This window comes from Ursus americanus, chromosome 3, assembly GCF_024610735.1.
Source record: "Ursus americanus isolate L20-20 chromosome 3, mUrsAme1.1.p, whole genome shotgun sequence".
In the NCBI taxonomy this organism is placed as follows: Eukaryota; Metazoa; Chordata; class Mammalia; order Carnivora; family Ursidae; genus Ursus; species Ursus americanus.
This window is the reverse complement of record NC_142129.1, coordinates 42,416,719-42,433,514: the sequence shown is the minus strand read 5'-3', so window position 1 is coordinate 42,433,514 and position 16,796 is coordinate 42,416,719. Positions and strand designations below refer to the sequence as shown.

At 38.6% G+C, this 16,796-nt stretch overlaps 1 long non-coding RNA gene across 1 annotated transcript in view; it reads left to right on the top strand.

The window, feature by feature from the left end:
• The window catches only part of LOC123789080 (uncharacterized), a 68,023-nt gene that overhangs the window by 12,459 nt on the left and 38,768 nt on the right, over positions 1–16,796 (top strand). The window contains exon 3 of the long non-coding RNA XR_006778658.2: positions 1,556–1,622. This is a non-coding gene — a long non-coding RNA (uncharacterized LOC123789080). The remainder of the gene's footprint in view (positions 1–1,555; positions 1,623–16,796) is intronic.

The following is a 16,796-nucleotide window of genomic DNA, read 5'->3' as shown; positions in this document are numbered from 1 at the left end:
TTCCATACCTAGGCCCCTGCTTTCCTTTCCTTTTTTGTGAACTGGCTCTTCTGAACTGGGTCATTTATTTACCTATTTATATAGACTTTGAGTATTTTCTGTCTCATGGTTGTGCTATAGGTATGGGTTCAAGTGGTTTTACTGGCTCATCTTGTTGATCTCTCTGGTTTTTTGGAATATTTATGGAGAGATTCAGAATGTAGCATATTTCATTTTGATTCTTTTCTTTTGTCTGTGCATAATTTTACATGATTACCACCATGGGTCTGTTCAGTTTTGCTTCTTTTAACAATATCATTTTAATTTCCCCAATTTCTTTGTAATCCTATAGATGCAATCATTATCTGTGAATAGGCCCATAATGTTTTGCCAAGTGGATATGTCATTGCTATATTTTATTACTTTTTTTATTGTTGGATATTTACATTGGAAAAGAAAGATTACAAGTGTGTTTGGCATGAACAAATTTAGCTCAGACCATTTTGAGGGATGAGCACTTGGCTTAGAATAAACATGTAATAAATCTTCATGGAATCAATGATTCAAAAGAAAAAAAAACTGGACAAAAGTTGCCCAAATGGGAAGAAAACTGAAGTATCCTTTAAAGTGTCCAGTTAAAATATGTAAATCTCATATTCTACAGGAATTTTATTAACTGTTTAGGAGTCCACTTGGGGCACACTAGCAATAAATACTCTGGGAGTGTCAGATTGAATAAACTTGACATTAAGTTAGGTGTTTCGTGGAGTCAAATGCAACAACTGTGTCTTACAGTGAGGGTCATGAAAAAGTGCTTCAATCTGAGGGTAACTTTTATTCAGGGTGACTCCTGGGAATAAGTAACTGTGTGACCTCGTCATTTTCTTCCCTCTCCTTTGTATGGGTGGTGATGATTGAACCAGGGAAATGAATGAGGCTTGCAGTTCTGGATGTGGTCAGTCTTCATAAATCATTTCTTCCATTGTCTGAATACATTTGGGCATCCACAGTAGTTTATTTCCAAAGTATATAAAGAAGCAGAGGCCAAGGGTGTAATCTTGGAGCTATTTAAATAGAGTGGTTCCAGTCAAGACAAGCAGCTGTTCCCAATTATTAGTCCATATATTCTAGGTGCCAGGGAAAACCCACAAGGGTGTCACTAAATTGAATTTTAAAGTGACCTCCTGTTCAGATGAAAATCTCCTAGCTGTTGTTTTTTTCCCCAAAGACTGGTCTCCTATTGAACAAGTTAGCAACACTCTTGTTATGAATGAATCATTGCTACTGCCTATAGAGGAAATCTGAATTCATAAGCCTTCCAAGGAACGTGAATTTTTTGTAAATGCCGTTAGGCTAAAAGCCTGAACACAAGGACAAGGACAAATCAGAAATCTGCAAAAAAGAGCAAATTCTAACGATGGGGACTGGTTGTAATATTTGAAACTTATGGGAGTTGTGTTAAAGCAGTTGTGTCTGGTTCCTGACACATATCTTGATGGTCCCTGTGGGAACATGGGACTTGTGATCCATTTCTGCTTTGTGAAATAGGTCTTTTTGTCTTCCTTTCTTATTACAGGTTATAGAAGTAACTTCTGCAAGAGCAGTCCATGAAAAACATGAACTCCAAAAGAATGAATGGCAAGGTACTCTTTCAACACAAAATCTTACCATGGAATGCCTTCATATCCCTTCCACCTAATTCCATAAACTCTAGGGTTAAAGAGCACAAGCTCTGGAGTCCTATTTTTGAGATTTAAGTCTTGGCTTCCTCACTTATTATGTAGTGTGACCCTGGGCAAGCTTTTTTTTTTTTTTTTTAATCTTCATTTTTGTATCTGTAAAATGGAGATAATAAACGACCAACTTAATAGGCTTGTTGTGAGAATTTAATGAGGTTATTCATTTAAAGTGCTTGCCAAATGTTTATGGCCAGTTTCCTCCTCCTCCTCTCCATTATCATTGTCTATCGTCACCCCTCTCAAGGGATATATACATGAAATTACAACACTGCTTCCATTTATCTGACTCCCTTTATTGAAGTTAGCCATGTGCAGAACATGGGCTATTTAAGTTATTCAAGGCCAACTATTTTCGTTTTCCTCCCTCCACGTGTAGACATTACAGAGAGAAGTCTGAGCAGTGATTTCACAATTCACAAAGCTTAAGTTGTCCTTTGTTAGGCTAATGGAAATATCTCCCAGGGTCCCTGGCCAAAACAGAACATCACCCCACAAAGGTTTTGAAAGTGACCTCAGGTCAGTGAGAAATTCCTCATTGTGCACATTTTCCCCTGATGATTTTAAGAATTGAAGTTTGAGGAAAGCACATTTGGTGAATGTCAATGTAAAACATAAAAGCAATGTATATAATTCTATATGCCTCAGAGAGATATATCAATAGAATATTTATTTCACAAATATGAAAAAGGCCCATTTAATTAGTTGTCAGGGTTAGTGAGTTTGTATTTTAAAGCACGTATGAAAGCTCTTTGAACAGCAGCAGTTTATTTAGTTGTTCTGTTTTACTGCAGTGAGGTGCCAAGTCGACTCCAGAGAAATCTTGCAATGTGGTGCCTAGGAGTCTAAGACTTAAATTGAATGCTTACGCTGCTCTCTGTCCTTGCCATGTCAAGAGCAAGAAAGCAACCTCAAGAGTAGCGGGCCTTTTAATTCACATAAATGAATTCTTAATAGTTGATGTTTATGATTGTTTTTACATACAGTTTTTATGACTTATTTTATGTCTACAAGTTTCCTAGGTTATATGTCCCTGAGTTCAGAATTTCCCCTTTATTCTCTCAGACCTAACTGTGTTTGATATGCTGCATTTGATATGCTATCTTTTATTATGCAGAAGCCCTTTGATCTTTGCAGAGGAAAGGCGCCATATAAATGCAGAAATCCATTATAATCATACAGAAGAGTGGCTTTATGGGTGAAGTCCTGCTTAGCAATGCTGTTAGATGGAAGAGTGCACTAGGCTATGGAATGTTAATGCCAAAGAATATATTCAGATAAGTAGGCTTGTTTGAGAAATGTCATTTTTAAGTAAGCTTTTTAATGAAGTAAACATACGTACGAAAAAATGTACAGATCGTAAGTGTTCAGCTTGATGAATTTCAGCACAGTGACTATACCCATTTAACCAGCACCCAGATCAAGAAATAGAACATTATAGCATCACTCATGCCCCTTCTTATTCCCTACACTGGGACAAGGTCATCACAACTCTTTATTTTGTTTCACCTGATTTTGAACTGCACCTAGATCAGATCACACAGAATGTACTCTAGGGTCTGTCTTGTTCTTAGCATAGTGTTAGCAAGATTCATCCATGTAGCAATTCTTCAGTTCTTTTTATTGTACCGATTTTATTGTCTGGCTTGTTTTGTATGAATATACCACTGTTTACCCATTCTATTATTGAAGGACCTTTGAATTGTTTCTAATTTTTGGCTATTATAAGTAGTGCTGCTAGACATTCTTTCAGACGTCTTTTGATGAACATATAAATGTATGCCGGATGTGCACTTAGGAATGGAATTCCTGGATCATAAAATATGTATGCACATGCTTGGCTTCGATAGATATTGTCAAACCATTTTCCAAAGTGGTTGTACCAATTTTTACTCCTGTAAGTGGTGTGTAAGTGCTCTGGTTGATCCACATCCTTACCAACATCAACATGGTCAGTTTGTTAAATTTGTAGCCATTCTCTTGGGTGTAAAGTGGCATCTCGCCACAGTTTGATTTTCACTTCCCTAGTAACTAATAATGTTAAATACCCTTACATATGTTTATTATATTTTGTGAGGTGCCCCTTTGAGTCTTTTGTCTATCTTACTGTCAAATTGCCTTTTTTATGGGTTTATGGCTATAAGTCCTTCGTCAGATATGATATATGTATTGCAAGTATCTTCATCCATTCTCTGGCTTGGGTTTCTCTTTCTTAATGGTGTCTTTTGATAACATCAGTTCTTAATTTTAATGTATTTCAATTTATTTTTTTTTTCCTAAATGTTCAATGCTTTTTGTGACTTCAGAAATCTTTTCCTATTCCAAATCATGAAGCTGTTCCTCTGGGGGTTTCCCCCCACCCCCAGAAGATTTATTGTTTTACATTTTATATATCAATCTACGAACCATTTGGAATTGATCTTTTGTTTGTGGTTTAAGGTGGATGTCAACATACATGTGTTTTCCCCCCATACAGATTTTCAATTTATCCAACATCCTCTTTTTTTTTTTTTTGAAAAGATCATACTTTTTCAACTGAAATTCAATTTTGAATTCAAGGTTGAAATTCACAGCAGGGAGATCACTGTCTTCTCATGCATTGGTTTTCAGACTGTTGTGCATAGGAATCACTTTGGAATGTGGTTAAAACATAGGTTCCTAGACCACACTTTCAGGGATTCTGAGTTGCTGCAGATGAGTCTCATGCCTGGGGGTCTGGCCCATACTCTAAGGATTGGTGTTGCCTTCATGCGACCCTGAGATAATCAGACGCTGCATCCCTGTCTCATTTATCCGTGTATAGGCACCTGTACCTCCTGTAGATTTCGGGGGCAGGGAAGACCAGTTAACAAGCTGATTTGGGGGAATCCTATTTCTCCTACCAGCTCTAATCTTTTGTTTGATTAATATTCGCTCCCTTCCTCAGTCATTCATCAGTACTTATCAGTTAATGATTGTCGATTTGAATTTCACATGGGCATGCCACACCATTCTGGTGCTCAGTAAAGCTCATTGCAAAGCAAATCTTTTAAGACAACAACTTGTCTCTTAATATAACTTAACCCAGTTGTCTTGTCCTTTTCTTAGGATTCATCACATTCAATTAGTCTTTATTGAACACCTACTATTTACCTAGCATTATCTTAGAATCAATTCTTTGCCCTCAAGGTTCTCACAGTCCCTAGTGGGGGTGGGGGAGCTGACCAACTTCTTAGAAGATGTGAAGCAACTTGGTCTGGTTGAAGAGCTGCATGTAATCCCATGTTTGCAACCCCTTCAGTAACTTAAAAAGCCCATGTAAACTGGGTGGCAGGAGCACTGTACCATTTATTTTTAAACAAAAATCAATCCAAACTGCCAGAAAAAATTCCAGATTAAATTTGTAAAATTTGGGGTAAGGTTGTGTGTGAGCCACAGGTGCCTATGGTCCTGGAGGTCAAAACCCATTTCTGCTCAGAGGTTAGGCATATAGACAAATACAGAAGGGGAGACCTCGACCATGAGTGTATTACTCACTTGTTCAGTGCTTGCTGCAGATTTTCCTCATCTGTCAAATGACACCCCCCAGGGCTGTAGTGGGTTGTTAACCATCTTCATCCTCCTTAGCTGAAGAGACTCCAATAAGGGGAAGGGGAGCACCCTCAATGACCCATGTAGGTGGTGGATGGACACACAGGACTCCTGATGACAGCCACCTTTCCTGAGGAGATCATGAGGACCTCAGTGCTGTATGCTATGATAGAGAAGGATATGGCTGCTTTTGTATCATAGATAATAAAGAGGGGGAAACCCTGCTAATTCAGTGTAAAAATAATTCAAAGTCGTAAATATCCCAAACTGAAAGCAAACACCAGAAAGGCTAGTTTTGAAATTGGTGGTAATTAATTCCTTATGCAATGTGCTGGAATTCAACCCAGACATGCTTTTTTTTGTTTTGTTTCTTTCAGATAGTTTACAGTCCAGTGGAAAGTAAAATCATGCAATCCCTTGGTGTAGTATAGTTTTAGTGTGTATCTCTTATTATTATTTTGCTCATTTTGATAACTTTTTATGATATTATATGAACACGGATATAATGAATTCAGCTCCTCTTGTCCGTAAGATTTATTTTACCCTGAAGATCTCTTCCCTCTCTCAGTAGTCTATGTATCCGTCTATTGTTAGTACGTTTTTTGATAAAAGAAAAAGATCTTTAGAACATTGAAGGTAAAAGTTAACATTAATTTGAAATTTTGATTTTTTTCTAGTTCAGGAAAAAAGCTGCTTCTTAGTGAAATCAGACTTAAGTTTAAAGTCAGAAAAACAAGGTTTAATTAAATTCCATTTCCAAGGAATTGTAAGCCTCCATACTGCTCTGACCTATCAGGGCCTTCTACTTGAACCCTCTTCTACAGTCAAGTTGAAAATCCTTTTAGTCCCTAAGTGCATTGTTCATATTCCCAACTCTGTACCTTTGCTTCCTTCATTCTCTGAACCTGGCAGACCTTCACCACTACTTTCTTTTTGTTTAGTGGACCTGTCTAGTGCAACTCAGATGCACAAGAGAAAATATATTTTATTTTTTCTAGAACTATCTTGTACTCTGTAGAATCCTCCACCCTTTTAGGTGAGAAGAAAATAACTAAATGCAATCTACTTCAAACCTTGGATGCAATCAATAATTTAGAGTGTCTCTAGATAAACCTGTCTTTGGAGATGGTTGCTCTAATTTCCTCCAGAATTTCCATCCCAAGTTGTCTGCTGTCTTTAGACAGTGGTTGGGTGTGTGGAGTGGTGGCTGCATTTGCTCACGGGCTTGGGTCTACATTGAGATGGTGCCCGGATCTATCTACATGAGGGACTCCCAACTGTACTGTGGCTGCTGGCATTGCCAGGCAGCCTTGCTCATGTGTGTTTTGCTGACCTCTTTCCCTGATGTCTGCAGCCGATAAATGTGTCACCTGGTGTTTCTCAGGTTGGCCAATGATGGGTGGCCTCTCTCTGCTGATGAGAACTTTCCTTGATCCTGCATCTACTCCCTGACTCAGATGCTCTGCTTAGGCTATGCCAAGAGGTCAGCATATGCCCTGCAAAGTCCCAGGACAGGCCTGCTGGCTCTCAGCAGTATCTGCTCAACCTGGTACTGAGGGAGCCTCTGGAGTAGGTACCAGCCCTTTCTACCTGACCACATGCCCTACCCTCTTTGCTCTGCTGGGTTGCTCTATGTTGGTGTGGGACTCCTGCATTGCATTTTGCCCCTGAGTCTCAAACAGTAAGGAAGGCAAGAGCCCCTTCTGACCTTGGTGTTCCCCACAACTTACCTGACCATGCCTCCTACACATTTTCATCTGGATCATTGGGTTTTGTTTTGTTTTTAAGGATTTTATTTATTTGAGAAAGAAAGGGAGAATGCACAAGCAGAACAAAGGGCAGAGGGAGAGGGAGAAGGGGACTTCCCACTGAGCTGAGAGCCTGATGTGGGGCTCCATCCCAGGACCCTGAGATCATCACCTGAGCTGAAGTCAGATACTTAACTGACTGAGCCACCCAGGCACCCCTCATCTGGATAATGTTTAAAATAAGATGATTTCCCCTGGGAATTTCAGAGCTTGGTCACTACATATAATTAATCATTTTAACATATTTGGAGGCAAAAGGGAAACACTATTGAAGTATGGTGAATGAAGAACTGAGTGTTCCCGAAAGTAAATTTGTGTGTCTTGTTATAGCTATTTGCTTATGTCTCTCCTCTGGACAACTTCTTAATCATTTCTGACTACCCATTGCCTGGCATAGTGTCTGGCACTGCATAGATGCTCCATAAGATGCTTTTGGAATTGAACTGTATTGTGAATTGCATTTGGTGGCTGGGTTCATACTTGGATTGGCCAATAGATGCCAATGACTGTTATTTTCTCAAAATTGTATTAAGTTCATTATTGATGCTCCCAGAGACAGTGGGGTCTTCTGATCTCTGAAGCCTGGCTCTGGTGTTGTTTTAACCTTCTAAACTCTTAAGTCTCTCCAGTAAACCCCTCCCAGTCTGAAATGCAAGAATTCATGCCCTCATGGGGTGCTGATACCTACATTTTAAAGAATGCAAAAAAAAAAAAATTGAAAATAAAAAGTCCCCCAGAGGGTGTTGGAGGTTTTTTGTTTGAATATATTTGGAAAGAAATGAGTTTATGATTTACTTCCTTTCTGATTTCTTCACCTTTGTTGTTGTTGATTTAATCTCACTACTTGTAGAAAAAGTTCCAGACATCACTCCCATGTGGAGAAATACCCAGATTGAAAGCCAACCCAACAAGGTATCTGGATGGTTTGAAGAGAAACTTCCAGAGACTCTGGGGAAATCAGCTTTTTTCTGCTGTGTTGTAAGGCTAGGTGGATGAGAGCCTGCAGATGTGGGAGTGTTGGCTAATTAACTAATTTACAAATATTTATCAAGTGACTTTTGTGTGCCTGCTACTGTTTTAGGCTCTGAGGAAGAATTATCTTCAGGGAGAATGATCTTTCCAGGGGCTGCGGCAGCACAGGATGACAAAAGGGAGGCTGCCACGGGGAAAGGATGAAAACAGATCCCAAGTATTTGCTAAGAGGTCCACACTTTGAACTTAGACCACTGTGAAGCTGAATCTTGTGACACAGAAGGCAAAAGACAAAGTGCATTGGTAGCACCATGCATGTATTAGCTAAATGATTTGGGTGCTTTGTTTTGTTTTTAAATTTTATTTATCTATTGATTGATTGATTGAGAGAGAGAGAGATAGAGAGAGAGAGCATGAGCAGGGGGTGGAGCAGAGGGAGAGAGAGAAAGAGAGAATGAATCTCAAGTAGGCTCCACACTTGGTGCAGAGCCTCATGCAGGGCTTGATCTCAGGATCTTGCAATCGTGACCTGAACCAAAATCAAGAGTCCAATGCTTAACCAACTGAGCTACCCAGGGACCCCTTCCCTTATTTTATTTTATTTTATTTTATTTTATTTTATTTTATTTTATTTTATTTTATTTTATTTTATTTTATTTTATTTTTTAACAGAGATTTCGCTTAGAAGTTTTCTTCTCTGGCATTCTTTGTCAAGAGCCAGTGCTCTTTTTGTCCATTAGTTTCTTTCTGACTTGAGACCATGGGTGGTTTGTTTTAACATTTTGAAGTTTAGTCCTAGATAGAAAACTAATATTGAAATTGGAAATGGATCTAGAAGAATCCTTTTGAATCATTTGTGCTTTGTCACTTTTAAATTTGTGGTAGTTTCTAGTAAAGGAGGTAAATGTGATTTATCATCATCACTGGGATTCCAGACCAGGCTGAGACATTCAAAATCACATTCAAAATTAATGATGTCCTCTCATAACAACGATGTCTTCCTGACTCTGTTTATTTTAGGGGTATTTAATTTTTAGGAATGATATTCTTTCCTGACTTTATAGCAGGTTAAGTGGCTTTAAATATGAACACTTTTATTCTTTTTCAGCATAGTATTTCAAAGTTTATAGTAAGCTGAGTTTTTAAACTTCCAATTTTTGTATGCTTAAGCTTTTTATAACCATGGTGAAGAAAGAAAATATAAACATTTATGTTCGATTTTCTTCCTGTGTATTATTAGTATAAATTCCCACATCGTTTTCATTCAGAATTATAATTTTGATTAGAAGCTCATATATATAGATATATACACATATTAGTACATTTTGAGAAAGAAAATTAAAATAAGTAGGATGGTGGAAAGATGGGGCAAGATGGTAGGATCTTTTTCATGAAGCAAAAATGTAGGTGGTCTAATTTGCTTCACTGTTGGTGCACTGATAAAAAGGAATTACTATTCATGAAATAGTAGATCTTCTGTATCCATTTCATCTTTATTATTTCAATTATCTAAATGCACATGGTAAATGACACTGATTCATGGGCTTGGCATGGGCAAGAGTTCAAAGACCTCATCAGCAACAGACCCAGGAACTGAAATGGAACAGCACCCCCACCCTTACCCCACCACACATTTACTGTATAATGAATTAACTTCATCAAACGACGTCATAACTTTACAGGGAGAAGTTAGAAGACTCAATTAACATCATTATCTTCTCCTTTGGCAGTCACCTTAAAGCATGGCAAGCTTAGGGATTGGCTAGATAGAAGAGGATTTGTGGTTAACAAGAGAGCTGCTGTTGAAGGCAAGCAGAGTGTCCATGAGAAGCATAAATCATGATTACTTGAAGGGTTGAGGAGTAGAATCAGTTTATTTCAAGGTAGAATGATTTGGGAAGGCTCTATGGAAAAATTTAGTTGCAGGTGTCAAGCCCTGAATCCCCATTCCAGCTCTGCTGCAGATTGGCATGGCTGGCCATTCTTCTTTTTGGGCCTCAGGAGATGGTTTGGTTAGTTGGTGTCTGTTGCCAGCTCTGGATGGCTGTGTTAGCACTAGATGCATTCCATGACAGGATACTTAACCAATTGGGCCTTAGATTTTGTTTCGTCCCAGTTTTATCTAACTTCAGGGAACTTTGTGAGGGTCCCATGTGTTGTTAGTTCATTGGCACTAGGGACCACAGTCATGTGCTGATTGATTGTGGGCCAGCCAGGTACTGGCCCCTCTCCTAACTTGGATGTCCTGTTCTTTAGGCCTATTACTTGTTCATAAGGGGGACTCTGGGATATGGAGTCCATAGGTCAGCGTCCAGTACCCTCAAATCACTATAAACAACATGAAGTAACTGAACTATCAGCAGGCATCATCTCCCCTCATGAAGGATATCATGGCAGAGAACTGATGTGGAACTTGTACCAACATCATTTGATTGCCTCTCTTCTAATAGACTCTAAAATCTGCTGGAAGATTTTTTTTTTAATTTATTTATTTTAAAGAGGTGGGCGGGGAGGGCAGAGGGATGAAGAGAGAATCTCAAGCAGACTTCCAAATGAGTGTGAGCTTATGCAGGGCTTGATCTCGCCACCCTAAGATCATGACCTGAGCCAAAATTGAGAGTCAGACGCTTAACCGACAGATCACCTAGGTACCCCTGGAAGAATTTTTTTTTTTAACAAGAATTTATTGATATACCTTTACTAACCAGATTGTTTAGCTGTTACATTTCCTAATTGTCTATTAAAAATTTTTTGCCTTCAGGATTTCTTCTCCATTTTATTTTATTTGTAGAGTTTTGACTTTAATTATTTTAGCTCTATCTTTTATTACTTGAGGTTTTTAAGAACTTTGGAAATGATTAAAAAAGGAAAGACTTTGGAAATGATCTAATCTGACTACCCATCCACTGCCTGGTTCCTGTACACACATAGCTATGACAGTAGGTTCCTCCATCCTGTTTGAAAACCTCCAGTGAGGGGCACCTGGGTGGCTCAGTCGTTAAGCATCTGCCTTCGGCTCAGGGTGTGATCCAGGTGTTCTGGGATCGAGCCCCACATCAGGCTCCTCTGCTGGAAGCCTGCTTCTTCCTCTCCCACTCCCCCTGCTTGTGTTCCCTCTCTTGCTGGCTGTCTCTATCTCTGTCAAATAAATAAATAAAATCTTAAAAAAAAAAAAAAAGGGAAAAGAAAACCTCCAGTGAGGAAAACAGTCTTACTTTCCAGGAGGTGCACTGACTTTTTAAAAAGAATTTACTTTTTAGAGCAGTTTTAGGTTTATGGCAAAAATGGTAGGAAGGTACCTCATATCCCTGCCCCCATCAATGCATAGCTTCCTATATTATCAACATCTCCCACTGTAGTGGTGCATTTGCTACAATTGTTGAACCTACATTGACACGTCATTATTACCCCAAGTCTGCATCTACCTTAGGGTTCACTCTTGGTGGTGTACATTCTGTGGGTTTGGACAAATGTATAATAACACATACCCACATTATAGTATTATACAGAGTATTTTCACTGTCCTAAGATTCCTCTGTGCTCTGCCTTTTTGTCGCTACCCAACTTCGCCCACCCTGACTTCTGGCAACTACTGATTTTACTGTCAGTTTGGCCTTTTCCAGAATGTCGTATAGTTGGAATCATATCAGATTGGCTTTTTTCACTGAGTGATATGCATTTAAGTTTCCTCTATGTCTTTTCATGACTTGGTAGCTCATTTCTTTTAGCACTGAATAATATTCCATTGTCTGGATGCAACATAGCTTATTTATCCATTCACCTACTGAAGGATATCTTAGTTGCTTCCAAGTTTTGGCAATTATAAATAAACCTGCTATAAACATCCATGTGCAGGTAGCTGGAAGAATTTAAATTCAGTTTTCAGCAGTTTCATTCCAGATCTTATCATTATTTTTTCTATTATTTTAAATCACAAAGCAATAAGCTATAAGTCTGAAATTGTGCTAAAAGGTTTTGGCCTTTTGAGCTTGTTTTTCTCAATAAACTTATGAGATATTCCTTGCCAAAACAGACACTGGAGTTTGTTGCAAAAGTTGTTAAAATATAATTGAAGCCTACTGCTATTTTGAGTCATTTGGATTTTTTTTTTTTCCATTTTCCCCCCAGTGGTCTTTTTTCAAATTTAATTAACTTGGAAAACTAGGTGGCCATCACCTATGTAATCTTGAAAAATATATTTGAAAGAAGTAATTTCCTACATAGCCTATACAAATAGACCACAAAATGGGGTTAGTAATTTGATAATTTAGTAGGAAAATCATTCTATTTCAGTGATAGTTAATTTACTCTGGTTGACCATTGGTAAGTAGAAAGGAAGGAACATGGAGGGCCAGAGGGGAAAGTTATACCAAGAGCTTCAGCTAATGCCAAGGTGAAGATCAAACAGCAAACTTTCAGTCCTATTTGTGATCATCTCATACTGCCTCCTTTTAAAAATAGATGAGGATGATGGGGTGCCTGGGTGGCTCAGTCGTTAAGTGTCTGCCTTCAGCTAAGGGCCTGATCCCAAGGTCCTGGGATCGAGCCCTGCATCAGGCTCCTCCGCTGGGAGCCTGCCTCTTCCTCTCCCACTCCCCCTGCTTGTGTTCCCTCTCTTGCTGGCTGTCTTTCTCTCTGTCAAATAAATAAATAAAATCTTTAAAAGAAAATAGATGAGGATGAACATCTAAATAAAAATGTATGAAAGGCAAGAGCAAGAGAATATAGGAACACTGTATATTGATTCAGGTCTAACAAATACAAAACCAGTCATTGGTGAGGAAAGGATTTTGGAATGGTCTTTAGAATTCTTTTAAATATATGCTTCTATAAAGTTGGCTGTAGAAAACTTTTTCCTGTGGAATATGGTATTAGAGGTGTACATTCTCAAACATTTCAAAAGGAAGGAAATGGTCCCACTATATAATAAAAATCAGTATTGAGATTGAAGCAACTTGTATAAATCACACATTTTAGGATATATACTGTACTTTTCTGACTAATAGTCCTAACAGTCAGATAGATAGAAATGCAGGCATGAAAACTGAAAAGATTTTGTAATTAATTATAATCTCTGGAGGCTTAAGTTTTGGATTTCCTGGTCTTCAATATGCTTAATTTGGTCCTTGAGATAAATAAATAGCTCCTTGTGGGGATTTCTAGCTTTTAGGTGCCTTTGTGCTGTTTTGGTACTATGGAGGTGTGTGTGCCTAAGTCATCAGGAGTCACCCTTGCTTCCTTTTAAGGAATCTACTTATTTCTGTAACCTGAAGAATAGGTTTCTGAAGAATGGGTTTCTCCTTTTAAGCAGGGGTCATTTCACAAAGAAAATGGCTTCTCATATTTATTCGCATTTTTTCTTCTCTCACTTTCAGGAAACAGGGAAGAGTGGTAGAGTCTCATTCATTCAACAAATATTTGTTGAGTGCCTATATGCATCAGGCACTGTGCTAGGTACTATGACATAGTCTCTGCACTCATGGAACCTTCTGGAAAATGTAACAGACCTTTCCCAGATGGCCTACAAGGCTAACAATTTTTCTCCTCAGAATACCAAAACAAATAGTATCAGTGTAAATGGCCTAATATTACACATAGAACTGCATTGCCAATTGGTCCCTAACTGTTCTGTGCAGTACACTGATATTAAACTAAATGTATTTATTTTGCCCTATTCACTGTATAATTTACGTAACACATTTTTTAAATTTTAAAAACAGGAGACAATTTAACAAGGCCAATTAGATACATGCTCATGTTAGTTCCTGTCTTGAGAGTTTCTATGCCCATTACAGATAGCTGTAATGTGGTGTTGGCTCTGCTATCTGATGCCAGAGTCACTAATAGTCCATCACGGAGATTTCCTCCGTGATGTAGAATTCTGAGCATTTCTTTTTATTTTTTTTTTAATTTTTTTATTTTTAATGATTTTTTATTGCATTATGTTAGTCACCATACAGTACATCCCCGGTTTCCGATGCAAGGCTCGATGATTCATTAGTTGTGTACAACACCCAGTGCACCATGCAATACGTGCCCTCCCTACTACCCATCACCGGTCTATCCCATTCCCCCAACCCCCTCCCCTCTGAAGTCCTCAGTTTGTTTCTCATAGTCCATAGTCTCTCATGTTTCATTCCCCCTTCTGATTACCCCCCCTTTCTTTATCCCTTTCTTCCCCTACCGATCATCCTAGTTCTTATGTTCCATAGATGAGAGAAATCATATGATAGTTGTCTTTCTCTGCTTGACTTATTTCACTTAGCATTATCTCCTCCAGTGCCGTCCATGTTGTAACAAATGTTGAGAACTCGTTCTTTCTGATTGCTGAGTAATATTCCATTGTATATATGGACCACAACTTCTTAATCCAGTCATCTGTTGAAGGGCATCTCGGCTCCTTCCACGATTTAGCTATTGTGGACATTGCTGCTATGAACATTGGGGTGCATATGGCCCTTCTCTTCACTACGTCTGTATCTTTGGGGTAAATACCCAGTAGTGCAATGGCTGGATCATAGGGTAGCTCAATTTTTAACTTTTTAAGGGACCTCCACAGTGTTTTCCAGAGTGGCTGTACCAACTTGCATTCCCACCAACAATGTAGGAGGGATCCCCTTTCTCCACATCCTCTCCAACAATTGTTGTTTCTTGCCTTGTCTATTTTTGCCATTCTAACTGGCATAAGGTGGTATCTCAGTGTGGTTTTGATTTGAATTTCCTTGATGGCTAATGATTTTGAACATTTTTTCATGTGTCTGTTAGCTATTTGTATGTCTTCATTGGAAAAGTGTCTGTTCATATCTTCTGCCCATTTTATGATTTGTTTATTTGTTTCTTGCGTATTGAGTTTGAGAAGTTCTTTGTAGATCTTGGATACCAGTCCTTTATCTGTAGTGTCATTTGCAAATATACTCTCCCATTCCGTGGGCTGCCTCTTAGTTTTTCTGACTGTTTCCTTGGATGTGCAGAAACTTTTAATCTTGATGAAGTCCCATAAATTCATTTTATCTTTTGTTTCTCTTGCCTTTGGAGATGTGTCATGAAAAAGGTTGCTTTGGCCGATGTCGTAGAGGTTGTTGCCTATGTTCTCCTCTAGAATTTTGATGGATTCCTGTCTCACATCGAGGTCTTTCATCCATTTGGAGTTTATCTTTGTGTATGGTGTGAGAGAGTGGTCAAGTTTCATTCTTTTGCATGTAGCTGTCCAATTTTCCCAGCACCATTTATTGAAGAGACTGTCTTTTTCCCACCAGATGTTTTTTCCTGCTTTATCAAATATTAGTTGCCCAAAGAGCCGAGGGTCCATTTCTGGGCTCTCTATTCTGTTCCATTGGTCTATGTGTCTGTTTTTGTGCCAGTACCATGCTGTCTTTGTGATCACAGCTTTGTAGTACAGCTCGAAATCCGGCATTGTGATGCCCCCAGCTTTGTTTTTCCTTTTCAACAGTTCCTTGGCGATTCGGGGCCTTTTCTGGTTCCACACAAATTTAAGGGCTGTTTGTTCCAGTTCTTTGAAAAATGTCGTTGGTATTTTGATCGGGATGTCATTGAAAGTGTAGATTGCTCTGGGTAGCATGGACATTTTAACTATGTTAATTCTTCCGATCCATGAGCACACATCTTTTTGTGTCTTCCTCAATGTCTTTCAAGAGTGATTTATAGTTTCTAGAATATAGGTCCTTTACATCTCTGGTTAAGTTAATTCCAAGGTAACGTATGGTTTTTGGTGCTATTGTAAATGGGATGGATTCCCTAATTTCTCTTTCTTCGGTCTCGTTATTCGTGTATAGAAATGCAACTGATTTCTGAGCATTTATTTTGTATCCTGCCACGTTACTGAATTGCTCTCTAACTTCTAATAGTTTGGGAGTGGATTCTTTTGGGTTTTCCATATAGAGTATCATGTCATCTTCAAAGAGAGACATTTTGACTTCTTCTTTGCCAATTTGAATACCTTTGATCCCTTTTTGTCGTCTGATTGCTGTTGCAAGGACTTCTAGTACTATGTTGAATAATAGTGGTGAGAGTGGGCATCCTTGTCGAGTTCCTGATCTTAAGGGAAAGGCTTCCAGCTTTTCCCCATTGAGAATAATATTTGCTGTAGGCTTTTCATAGATGGCTTTTATGAGATTGAGAAATGTACCTTCTATTCCTACACTCTGAAGGGTTTTAATCAGGAAAGGATGCTGTATTTTGTCAAATGCTTTTTCGGCATCGATTGAGAGGATCATATGGTTCCTGAGTCTTTTCTTGTTGTTATGATGTATCACGCTGATTGATTTGCGAATATTGAACCACGCTTGCATCCCAGGTATGAATCCCACTTGATCGTGATGGATAATCCTTTTAATGTACTGTTGGATTCTATTAGCAAGTATCTTGTTGAGGATTTTGGCGTCCATATTCATTAGGGAAATCGGTCTGTAATTCTCCTTTTTGAGGGGGTCTTTGCCTGGTTTGGGGATCAAGGTAATATTGGCCTCATAGAATGAGTTGGGTAGCTTTCCTTCTGTTTCTATTTTTTGAAATAGCTTTAGGAGAATAGGTATTATTTCTTCTTTGAATGTTTGGTAGAATTCCCCAGGAAAACCGTCCGGGCCTGGAGTTTTGTTATTTGGAAGGTTGTTTATCACTAACTCAATTTCTTCATAATTAATTGGCCTGTTTAAGGAATCAATTTCTTCCGGTTTCAATCTTGGTAGTTTATAGGTTTCCAGGAAGGATTCCA